This window comes from Solea solea, chromosome 16 (assembly GCF_958295425.1).
Source record: "Solea solea chromosome 16, fSolSol10.1, whole genome shotgun sequence".
In the NCBI taxonomy this organism is placed as follows: Eukaryota; Metazoa; Chordata; class Actinopteri; order Pleuronectiformes; family Soleidae; genus Solea; species Solea solea.
Window position 1 is genome coordinate 5,666,676 of NC_081149.1, and position 12,523 is coordinate 5,679,198.

The following is a 12,523-nucleotide window of genomic DNA, read 5'->3' on the forward strand; positions in this document are numbered from 1 at the left end:
CAATTGCTTAGTTTCTGAAAGTCCTGCTGAGGAGAAATGAAAATGTAAAAACGATGATTCGATTAGTAGTCCAACTATTTTGACAATTGTCAAATCATCAAATCAATTTCAGTGTCAATTAAGGCTGAACAATTTTGAATAAATATGTATAATTGTGATCATTTTGACAATAATTATTCTGATTTTCATCCAAAACCGACATTTAAACTGACTGTGGGATAGTTGTGCAGATCCTTGAGAAACAAAGATATTTTTTTCAGTCTGTAGGTTTACAATATTTAATTCAAAATGGTAAATTCTACACACATTTTGGCTTTAAGATATATTGCGCCTATATTCTATTTTTTAAACTTTTTTAGCACCTCTCTTTTCCGTCGAACTAACCCTTCCGTTGACAGGATTTGGCGTGCGTACTTCTCATTATCATAACTCCTAGAGCGTTTGTGATATCGATATACTTGTCTGTACGGTAGCCCTCAGGACTTCTGACTAATGACCGTCCAATCACAGGTTTGTGATGTCAGCTTCTCAGTACTGTAATTTCCTAAACGGTTGAGTAACTTGCCAGATATTGCTAAGTGGCAGGTATCTTGGAAAAAGGGGGCAGAAGCACTCACTCACTCACTCACTGAACATTTTTTTGTGACGTTTTCTGTCGGAGATGAAGTGGGAAAGTGAAGTCACACTCTGTTTGTTGTGTGGGGAGACGTGCAAGAGTGTGAGCGAAACGCAGCAGCAGCAGCAGCAGCAGCAGCAGCAGACTCGGGGAAACCGGGGTGTAAACCAGGGTGTGAACCAGGGTGTAACGAGTTAATGCGTGTGTGTGTGTGACTAGAAGTTTGTGAAAGTCTGTGCAGCAGCAAGTCCCGATCTTTGATAAGAGAGATCAGTACATCAGTGTTGGTGTGTGTGTGTGTGTGTGTGTGTGTGTGTGTGACCAAGTCTTTGATATGTGTGAGAAAGACGGCGACACGGTGCTAGCGCCTCCTGCCTCCCCGCAGATTGAGGTGAGAGCGGCCAGGTGGGGCCTGGGTCGTATCTGTGTGCCACAGTAACTGGATGTGATGTGTGGCCTCTGGGGGGGAATCTTTGCCTTAGAAGTGCTAAACGAGCGAAGCAGAGCAATCACACCATTTTTGTGTGTGCATATGTCTCCTCTGTGTGTGTGTGTGTGTGTGTGTGTGTGTGTCACAAGCCCACACAGACCTATATACTGAGCGATCGCCGGGTTTTCTTCCCCGTTGCCACTGGTTCTGTCTCCGTGTGGGCGTGTGTGTGTGTCTGCTGTAAAGGACACTGCATTTATCCTGGGACTAAATATAAACACGGCGAGATGGATACGGATAATACTAAAAAAAGAAACCCTTTTAATGTATTAAATGTTGCCTGGTAACAGGCCCTTTTTAAATAACAGATACACAAACGTGGTGGCTGCTGCTGCTGCTACATGGTGATGCTAAGTGCCGCAGACGGTCCACATACGGCGAAGGGTTAGGGTCGTAAATGTGGTGACAAGACACCGGTTTCCAGTATGGGGACTGTGACCCCCACCCTCCTCCGTCCGTCCCCATGTCTCAATGTGACTGTTAGCCTGGAGCTGCTGAAAGGGCAAACTGCCCCTCACCCCCCTTCATTAACTAAATGGAATTCATTTTATTCAATTAAGGAGTTAAATTTCCTCTCCCACGAGGGGAGGGGGGGTGCGTTTGTGTACATTTCTGCTTAAAGCACCCCCAGCTGCCCCCCTCTCCCTGATGCATATACCTGCACATCCATTACATGTGCAACCTGCAAAATGATCCCTCATGCATATGAAAACAAAACAAATGAGGCGTGTGTCACGGGTCGCGTTCTTGCCGTGGGCCTCCACGGTGTCAGCGCCGTGGCCTCGGCTGGCCCCGCGGTTGTTGTAGCAGCAGCAGTGTCCCCACGGCTCCACCTGCGCCCACGTGTGCCACCCGAGCTGAGGTGAATGCCAAGGAGTCTCCGAGCCACTCCATCAAGAAGTAGCGCGTGCCCCCCCCCCCCCCCCCCCCCCCCCCCCCCCAAACAACCCACAGCACACAGCCCAGGGGAACAGCAGCCAATGAATTACAGATTAGATCATTGTTACAGGATCATAACAGTGATCTAATTGCCAATTTCTCTTTTTAATTGAATTTGGTGGACTGAAGAGGACGGAGATATAGGATTCATGGGACTCGGGTGTGGAGTTGGTCCACTGTTGACCGGGTGTGGCGGTTAATGAGGGTAAAAAATAACCAGAGCTTGACATTCGACTGCAAACTGGGAATCAAGTGTAGAAATGCGAGGCACGCAGTCACTGAAAACATGGTTTAGCCACTTCTCTGTCTAAGTCTGCAATTCTTTATGAATGTTTCTGATTGTATCTCGCTGTTAGACGACCTTTTCTGCCTGGGAACTGAAGTTTGTGTCATGTTTTAAACTCACTCACTCTGCCACACCAAAGTCCATAGGGAAAATCAGCGATTTTTACCTCACTGCACACAGGAGTGGTGGATCCACTGCTGCCCCCATCAGTCAATTCAAATGTGTTTTGTTAATTCTGTGTTTGAAATCCTTACATGAATTTAATTTTGGTGACCCTAATTTATCAAAGGAGGCAGCAGTAGACCAGCGACTCCTGTGTGTCCATGTGAGCTAAAAATGGTAATTTTCTCTATGGACTTTGGTGCAGGAGATTGAGTTGCTTAAATTACTACTGGCAAAGCTAAACCTGCAAATATGTTCTTAAGATATCGTGGGTTTAACCAAATCTTAGATTTTAGTTTTTTCTTCCCTTCCCCTTGAACTATCCTCTTAATATCCTAGTAAGTGGTTCTTGTTGCACCTGAATCTCTTTTGGACCACATTCCACATTTCTAATTTCCATTTTTCTTCTGTTTTTCACCATGCTCAGCTTTTGCTTTGTTGTTGTTTTGTTTTGTTTGTTTTTTTCCGCTGGGTTTGTGTTCTCCACTGCACATAGGCTTTAATCTGAGCCTTCAGGCTGCTGCAGCTCTGACCTGTATCAAGCTAATTGCAGTTTGTCCGTGTCTCGTCTACCACCTCGGCACCCCACCACCACCACCACCACCACCTCCACATCGGAAGCATCCCTCCTTCCATCCGGTCTAACCGTAAACGAGCTCCACAGTGTTGTCTGATTATAGCTCGGTTAAATTGGATGAGATAAGTTAGCTCCCCACATCTCCTTGCACAGCCTTTGCTTGAGAGCTTGACAAGCCCAATACATCTGCTGCTGCCACGGCTATGGTAATTGAGATGGTGGAGAGGGAGATGAAGGAGGGACTGATTTTTGTGTGTGTGTGTGTGTGTCTCCCTGAGCCTCTTGTTCCTCAGTACCTGTCATTGATGAGGAGCCAAGGAGAAGCTTCAGCTTGAAGCTGTCATCGTCCCTCTGAATCTGTCTGCCTCACTCTATCATCCCTCCCTTCTTTCCTATCTCTCTCTCCCTCTCTCCCCTGTGTGATGTGGATGCAGAGTGTGTGTGAGTCGTGAGGCAGCCAGCGAGTGTTTGTGTGTGTGTGTGTGCGTGTCGCAGAATCGGGCTCTCGAGTGAGGCGTTCTGAATTGGAAACACCAGGCAGACCTGCTGGGTCGCAGGCAACCTGCCGCCCTGACACTGCCGACACCGACGCTCCCTTTCCCCCGGACTGACAGGCCAATCGCAGGCCACCGCTCGCCCCTCCCTCCCTCCATTCATCCACACAGCTCACTCTCTCTCTCTGTCTCTTTCTCACTCGCACTCCCTCCTCCTCCTTTCACTCTCTCTCACACTCTCTCTCTCACTCAGATTGCCATTCCTTTGCGTTCAACCTGAGCATCCTCCTCCACCTCACACCTTTTGGACAGAAGAGGAAGCCCAGCCCATGGAAAGAGACGCTGTGAAGATGAAACTCTGACACGCCGACAGACCACAGGAAAACCAGAGCACAACTGTGAGTACGATAAGTCCTTTTCACCCCTCACTCAGGCTTATACACACACACACACACCTGGTCTCTCACACACGTGTGTGACTTGACTCTGCACACTCATCCTCACACTCCCCGCCGGTGCAAGCTCTCCCTCATATGTCTTTGTTATTTTTCCCCTGGCAGGAGGAATTATTTTGTAAAATTTGTCGCGTGTGTTTCGTCACATTGTTTGGCTCAGTCTTTGTTGTTGTTGTTGTGTATTTCCAGCTGAAAGTGTGATTCATACTTTTGCGATGACGTTGACTTTCTTCTGCTTCTCGCCAAAAAGTCAACAGTACGTTTTTCTTCTCTTTTTATGTCTTTGTTTTGCTCGGATGAAAAAAAAAAAATCACCCCCAGCGATATACAAGGTCAACTGAATAATGTTTCACACGCTCTGCCTCGTGTTGTTGAGCGTCTTTTGTCTGTGAAGGTCCTCATTTTGTCGTATTACCGGCAGTATAGGCACGCCGTATCTCTCCATGCGAGGGGGAAGCGTCCCTGTTATCTCCCATCTTAAACGTATAAGCTGCTATAAGCCAATAGTTGCCTGCGGGGTGAAAAAAAAAACGGGGGCGGGTGTTTTGGGGGGCTGTACTTTCCTCTCATGAGAATCCCTGAGAAAATCCCCTCTGCTTATTGTTTAGCGCTCAGCCAGGAGAAGTGTGAGCGCCGGGGCTGATGTGCCCGCTGTTTGCGCCACACACTCTTTTTTTTTTTTTTTGATTATGTTCCTGGTTCATCTCTCTGGGCTGAGGCGATTTCCTATTTCCGTCTCCCATTTCGAGAGCGGGGAGTATAATGTGATAGTGGCTCACATGCGGGGAAGTGCAGACAGTGGATCTGTGCAGGAGGACACAGATTGCATTTCCCCAGAGAATGCTCCCGCTGTATTAAAGGCACTAGAGGGCTGCTCGGGCACTTGTCATCAGCGCCGCCGGTGACGCCGGCGAAGAGGAAGAAAGTAGACATGGTGTTTACGGCCCACTCTCTCATTTAAAGAGGTCCCATTGCTCCCTAAAGCCACAGCTGCGTGGCGATCCACGCTATATTACATTTGAGAGGCCCGGGATATAACTTAGCTTTCGACTATCGCGCAGGCAAATGAAAAAGATGTTTATGTTAAACACCACACGGTACATTTGATTTGTTGTTGGGGACATAAAGACGCGTGGAATGACAAGTGCAGGATTTGCATTTTTTTTCACGTCGGATCACAGACGCCGCTGCACCTGTTCAACCTCTTCTCTCTCCAAAAAATAAAGAAAACAAAACAAAGTAAAATAACTTTCCTGCACAACCAGAGCTAGAGTTGCAGTGATCAATTGCAACTCTAGCGTCATTTCATGGTTCATGGTTCATTTTATGTAATTTTCAGCAATTTTTTGATATGGTATGGACCAAACGACTCATCAATGAATCGAGAAAATAATCATTAGTTGCATCCCTAAACTTCTCAATTAGGTATCGTTGGTTTAAATCACTTTTAAGGTGAGAAAAAAAATTTTTTTTCCTCATTGTGTCAAAGCATCCTCAACGTAGCTTATCTGGTCTGAGAAGTGGAGTTTGTAGCCACAGGGTGGCGACACTGCTTATTGCAAAAGTGAAAGTCAGTTTGAAAAGGAGATGGGGAAAATTAGCGACTTCTCACTCGATTTATAACGTCGGTGAACATTTTTCTGAGGAAGTTGACTAGTCACTAGTTTCAGGTCCTCTTCAATAGAACATGATATGTTCCCATTTAGAGGGAAATGGATGATAAAATGTGGCAAATGAGTGTGATTGACAGCTCGTATCATCCAAAAAGAGGACGTCTGTGAAGTTATGGTTACAAAAGTTGAAATTCTCAAGGCTTCAAAGCTGGCAGCTTGTTGGGAAATCAGTACTATATGTTCATTTGTTTATATATACAGTCTCCGATATTTCCTTGATTAATCGAGTACATGTTTTGTCCACAAAGTGTCAAAAATGTTGAGTGTTTCCCGAACTTCGAAATTATGTTCTTGGGTTTTGTCGCCAAACCAAAATTAATCTGAGATGATTTCCTTGTAGGGATTAAAGAAATCCTCAAATGTTCACATTTAAGAAGGCGAAAGCTTTGTTTTAATTGTTAAATAAACACTCAAAACAATCAAATCAAATTTGGTAATCGTTGCAGCCCTGTATGCTACACACTTCAAAACTATGTCCAACCTCTGAGTTGCATGCAGTTTTGTCATTTTCAGACCAAAAGCTTGGCCCCAAATTCACATTACGGCTGCAGTTTAGTACCATTTTCAAAATGAATCATTGTGTCAATTGCTTTCTTGGTTAATCCGTTAGATTTTTGGTCCATTAAGTGTTTAGAGGTTTTTCCTGAATGTAATTATATCCGATTTTTTATTTATTTATTTATTTTTTTTTTTAATCAAAAATTGATTGAGATTGTTGCAGCCGTAATTTGTAACTTCTAATTGTTTCTTCAATTTTAGTTTTTGGTTTTCCTCATTTTTCTTTCAGAGATGTTGAATCTTAATGAAAGATGCTTCTGTTATAAATGTGATTTGACACATCAGTGGCTCTCGGGGGCCCAAAGAGCCTCTGGTTTGTCAGCTGTGTGTCAGCAAAAGTGAAAAAATTGAGTAGCCCCAAGACTCCCTGGGCCTTGGCAAATTTACTGAACCCTTGTGGTTTAACACACAAACACACAATGTTACAGCAAGGTAAACAAGACAATTATCTTCTCCTCTGTAGTCGCCGCCCCCCTCTCCTCCACCCCCCACCCCCTTTTTTCCCAGGCAAGGATTATTGGAAAAAAAGCAGAAGAGGTGAGAGTTAAGAGGCAAAGAGATTCAGTCAATGTCCTACATGAGGAAAACGAAGCCTCACCATCAAAGCTGTGATTCCTTTTTTTGGGTCTCAAGAAGATTACAAAAGCGGCATGACACGACACACACACACACTAGAGAAAAAGTAATTTAAACTCTCTCAATTAATGCAACTTTCATTTTGGATTTGCTTTAGGCCTTTTATAGAAAATTCATTCTAATTTAAATGCAGGAAGCCGGGGTTCTGCCTCTGCCTCGGTTGCTGACCGCCAGTTTAAATCCATCTTCTTCTCCACGTTTGTGTTTTCCCCCATTGTTGAGAAATATATTCAAGGCAAAGTTAATAGCCTTTTATATTAGGGAAACGTATTTAATTACATATATCTTTCAACCGCCAAACGTTTCACCCCTGGAGGTGCTGTTAATGTAAATGTTACGTTAATGTATGGCTGTGATCTTTGCAGTTATTGAAATGGCTCGTGAAGGCAGCGTAAAATTGTACCACATTTCCCACCGGTACAAAAAACCTGGAGATGAAATGTTTTTTTGCGAGCTGTGAGCCCATATGATCAGTCAGATATTGGCTGAAATCACTGGATTGGCAAAACAAAACATTTAAAATGAGATAAAATCCAAAACAACGGCTGATTTTAAGTGTCTCCTAAAGCACAGACTGCAAAGATGCATGAGTATGAGTGAGAGATGGATACGATGATTAACCCTTGGTGCTCACACGGCACAGATCAGTGCCGCAGGTGCACCCGTGGTAAATTGCCATGGGAATAATACACAAAACTCCTTATATGGACATCCTGGAGGTGTGTGTTTATGGGTCACATTGCCAGGCTTTACAAAATGCATTTTTTCGTCGTCTTATGTGTTGAATCAAAGTTCTGATAAATATTGCATATTTAAAAAAAAAAAAAGAGCAATAATTGTGCGGAAGTCACAAAATACATAGGTTTTTATTTTTCATTTTTGTTATTAAAAATAAGCCAAGTAGGGCTGCAACTAATGATTATCTTCATTCTCGATTAATCGAGTATTCATTTTGGTCCATTAAATGTCAGAAAATGTTGGTCAGTGTTTCTCAAATCTAGAAAGGATGATCTTCTCAAATGTCTCGTTGTTGTCCAAAAACCAAAACCTATTCAGTTTGAATGATTTCTTTGTCATATGGAGCAAAGAAACCAGAAAATATTCACATTTAAGAAGCTTAAAAAATCTGAAAACTTGCTTTAATTAAACACTCAATAGTTGACGATTCATTTAGTAATCGATTCGAGTAATTGATTATATCGGACTAATATTGGTGTCTTTATATATTCAGGGCTGTCATATGACCAGTGGAAATGTGTTAAATTACTGCAATTCACACATTTTTCCATTGACGTCAGGGTAAGGGCAAGATTCCTGTCTGATTCGTTCATGGCAATGAGCTCCATCGTGTTGTTGTTGTTAGAGGTATACCAATTAACGTGGGCCATCTTATTTTCTGTCAATTATAAAGATTTATTTAAAAATGATAATTTAACACACTTCGGCGTCAGTCTTTGAAAAACTCCCACCTGTCAATCGACTTTATTTTGCATGTTCACTCAAGTTCATACATCCCATTTCAGTTTGAAAAAGACTTTACCCTCACACCCCCCCCCATTAACTATCTGTTTATCTGCACTCATCGATTACATGATTGGTAACCAGTCCTGATCATCAATACAGCTCCTTACAAGGCAAAAAAGGCCAGATAGCGTTTCCACTCTCCCTGAAGGCTCAATTACACGGCACACACAAGGAAATATAAGGGGCGGGGGGCGGGAGGGAAGGAGAGAGATCAGCGTCTGACAAGGTCAAATTATACATGTCAGCATCAAATCATTTTATTCAGCCACGGCCGACGTCGTGGACGTATAAAGAGAGACGTTTTCAGAGAGAGTTGATAAATGTTGTATGCTGGAGCGCTTTAAATATTCACATACTTTGCTGATTAAATTATGTCGACTGGAGGAGATGGCACATCTCCAGCCTCTCCAGGGTCTTTTCATTCATTTCCAGAAAATTTCCACCTTTTACTTGTGTGGGGGGTGGGGTTGGGTGGGGGGGACACTGAGACACTGGATGCCAGTAATTAGACCTCTTGACAGAATTCACTAATTTGCCAAGTTGTTACCGTTTCGCCCAATGCTGATTACAACTGCAAACCCCATCATATGCTACTTTACAGTCAGTTTTCACACACAAACGTGGAGCTTACTTGTGTGTTTTCTCGGCGCTTGGGGGGGGGGGGGGGGGGTTGATGCCGTAATTGGTGCTTTGTGGCACTGTTTTGCTTTTGCTCAAATTTGCGGACAATGGCTCACAAAACCCCATTCAAAACTGATGAATGGCCCCCGCTCCGGCGATGAAGGACGTGTGTAGCAAATATTGAAGATATTCCTTTTATTTTGCTATTGGTGGGAAGCCCAAAAGGCAGAATTGATTTGTTGAATGAGCCTGGGAAGGAAAAGCCTCTTCACGAAAATGCCTTTTGTGAGAATGATGGTAATTGCAGGGAAAAAAGTGCCGCCGACAGAATGCGGGGAGGGCTGGATGTGGGGGGATTACCACATGACTCCAATTACAATGTTTTTTTGTAACATGTATGCATCACCGAAATCGGATGTTTGATTTCCTAGTGTCTGCTGTGGCAACATGTTTGTTTAAATTTACCTTTACTGTTGCTGCATCAATTCACACATAGTGTTGTTTTTGCCTTTTTGTTTTGATTTGTTTCACCAATAAATTACAATGGAAGGATTTTTTTTTTTTTTAATGTTTAAAGTCAATTCAAAGATACAAAGTTCGCTGAGTTCACTTCAGTCTCTTGTTGAGCAATACAGCTCAGCGTACTTCTCATTACTGTAACTCCTAGAAATTTGGACTGGCGAATACTGCTTTTCGCCCTATGTCAGCTGAGATTGACAGCCAGCGACCCTCATGTGGGAGGATAAAGTGGTAGAAGATGGAGAGCGAGATGGATGGATAGTGGAAAGCAGAGAAATAGAGCTTTGCGCCCATATACTTGTTATTATTACGGTAGCCCTCGGTGCTTCCACGGGAACGGCCGCCCAATCACAGATCATGCTTTATTTGCTCAGTTTCTCATCAGGCGAAGCAAATTACAAGACAGGAATCCTGCATAATTTCAAAATTTACTTAGTACACCTCAATGTCTTGCCAGGAAATAGTGCAACAGGAATCTTGGAAAATTTTGCTTTGTTTGCTTCCGCCGATAAGGTGGATTTTTATTCCGTCTAATTGTCGCCCCAATAAGTTATGTGATATCAATTCACATCAAAGTCTTCTGAATTGAATAAAAATTAAAAAAATGTTGTTATGTTCAAGGCAGAACGTGTTAAAAGGCAAAGCAGATTTTAAGCAGACTTTTAATAAGATGGATAGGATTGACGATCCAAAATGATAAAAAGTATTAAAGTGTTTGCAATTGTTGATTTTTCTGGGAGCAACATCTGGTTCTGGCAACACTTTTTTTTTTTACTTTTAATCGTTTGGTCAGTCCTGCCAAGGCAAAGGCAAGGCAAGCACCCAGTGTTTATTAAAACTGCATCTGCTTGTATTTGAACACTTTCTGCCTGAATAAACATTAACATTGAATTAGTAGCTGAGAGTCATTTTGCTCTTTAGTCGCAGCCAGCAGAGATGGAAGTTTTTTTCTTTTTTTTTTTTCTTTTTCTTTTTTAAATGTCCAATTATGTGGAGTGAGCTCCTCAAAGAGAATCTCATTCACCTAATTTTTTAAATGTTAACAAATAAACCAAAACTTTTCATAAAGAATCCACCTGAAAGGAAGACGAAAATGTCTATGTGTAAATTACCTTGTTAACATTCCGTCCTGTAGCCTAATTGTGTTTATATTTATTTAGTCCACTTTATTAGAAACTTAATGGCAGCCCAGTGTGGGCCTGTGTCACTCAGTCGCCGTGTAATCAGTGCGCACCCTCAGCGCTAACCTTCATTTACCTCTCTGTGTCATTCTCCACAGGGTCACGCAAAGTATCATCAAATATTTATGATATTAATAACTGCCGTTAGGAAAGGGGGGCAAAAGAACATAAATAATCTGCTCTGTGCGATGAAGAAGTTCCATTGTGTTTAATGAATGGGTGCAGGGGAAGTTAAAGGGCAGTGCTGGGGCAAAAAAGGGGGCGAGAGTCACTTGAGTTTGAGATCCCTGATATAGACAGTCAAAATTATGTTATATGCAGTTTTCTTTAGTCAATTGCGAGAAGTGGAAGGAGGTAGGTGAGGTCAAAAGGCTGAAAACCTGCTGCTAGCTAGTGGTCAGAGGCTAAAATACAACACAAAAACCCCTCAAGAATAGTTCCATATTGATGCAGCAATTCAAATAATCGATATCACAATATCACACCATAAAATTTGCTAAATCTTTTCTTGCACCCTTAATGAAAGATTTTTCCACTGTACAGATGCCCCCCCCCAACAAGTTAAAATAGCAATGTTTTTCCGCGAGAACAGGCTATAATTTTTATTTGTGCAGTTCTTCATCTGAGAGCAAATACAATGAGAATGAAAGGAATCGTTCTTTTGTGTACGGCTTGAGCATCCACAGTCCGGGGTGGGGAGGTGGGGTCCTCCCACGTTGGCCGTCTCTAAACACGAATAGACAAACATGCAGACACCCACACACACACGCTCACATATGTACACAAAGCTACTTAGCATGGAAGCCGATTGATGCAAGGCCCAACATTAATTATCTGTTTTTCAGCCGAGCTCTGGTGACAGTGATTAGAGTGAGTTTTTTTTTTTTTTTTGGGGGTGCACACATGGTCTAATGAGGAAAACTGGCATCTCTGTGGAGCTCTCCAGGCTCACTTGATCTGCTCCATGGTTCTGCAAGTATATGAGTGTGAGTGCACAAGTGTGTGGGTGTGACTGCTGCTGCTGCTGCTGGAAGAGACGCACTCTGAATGTAGCTTTAGGCTACGTCCATACTCCTTTTTGTTTTTGTCTTCAAAAAGTGTAATTCTGTGTAAGTCCGTCATAGACACTACATTTTTAGGGAACCCAAAAAAGTTTCTCCTCTTTAAGTACACGTACGTACACACAAGAACAAGTTTTTGGAGAATCCACATACTGTAAGTTGTCTACCACGTTTTTATCTACAAGGACCCAGCGTTATCTTTCATCTTTCATCATTAAACCTGGAAATGATGTTGTCCAATGACTGGTATTTGTCCACAAACCAAAATAATTCAGTTTTAATGATGAATACTCTTTGTTATTTAGAGCAAATAACCTAAGAGTATATTGACATTTAAGAAGCTGAAAAGAAGTTGTAAGTGATGCTCTGTGCATTACAGTCAAGTTTCACTCTACAGCTTTAGATAATCAATTTGATTATTTATTAAATGTATCCGTAATGACAAAACAAGTAAAGTTATCATCAGATTAAATCAATTGTTGGTAAAGTCTGAGCAAACCGGTCAGGCCCAATGGTTTGTTTTGACCTCCATGTCACCTGCTAATGGTTTGAAATCTGTATTTTGAGAGCCATTAAGGGACTTTTGGCATGTTTTTCTGTATTAAAACTGGAACAATTAACGGCTGCTTTTGTGTCTTTGCGTCACAATTGTAACTGTTTTTTTGGTCCAAACTTTGTCAGCACTGAGGCACAAATTAGTCGCGTGTGGTTTTCATGCTGAGAAAGACATT

At 42.5% G+C, this 12,523-nt stretch overlaps 1 protein-coding gene across 2 annotated transcripts in view; it reads left to right on the forward strand.

Annotated features, from left to right (window-relative positions):
* Positions 1-3,570: 3,570 nt before the first annotated feature.
* LOC131474972 (RNA binding protein fox-1 homolog 3-like) overlaps positions 3,571-12,523 on the forward strand; it is a 519,357-nt gene continuing 510,404 nt past the window's right edge. For both annotated transcript variants that reach the window (XM_058652721.1, XM_058652722.1), the window contains exon 1: positions 3,571-3,962. The gene's annotated coding sequence lies outside the window, so the exon portion shown is untranslated. The remainder of the gene's footprint in view (positions 3,963-12,523) is intronic.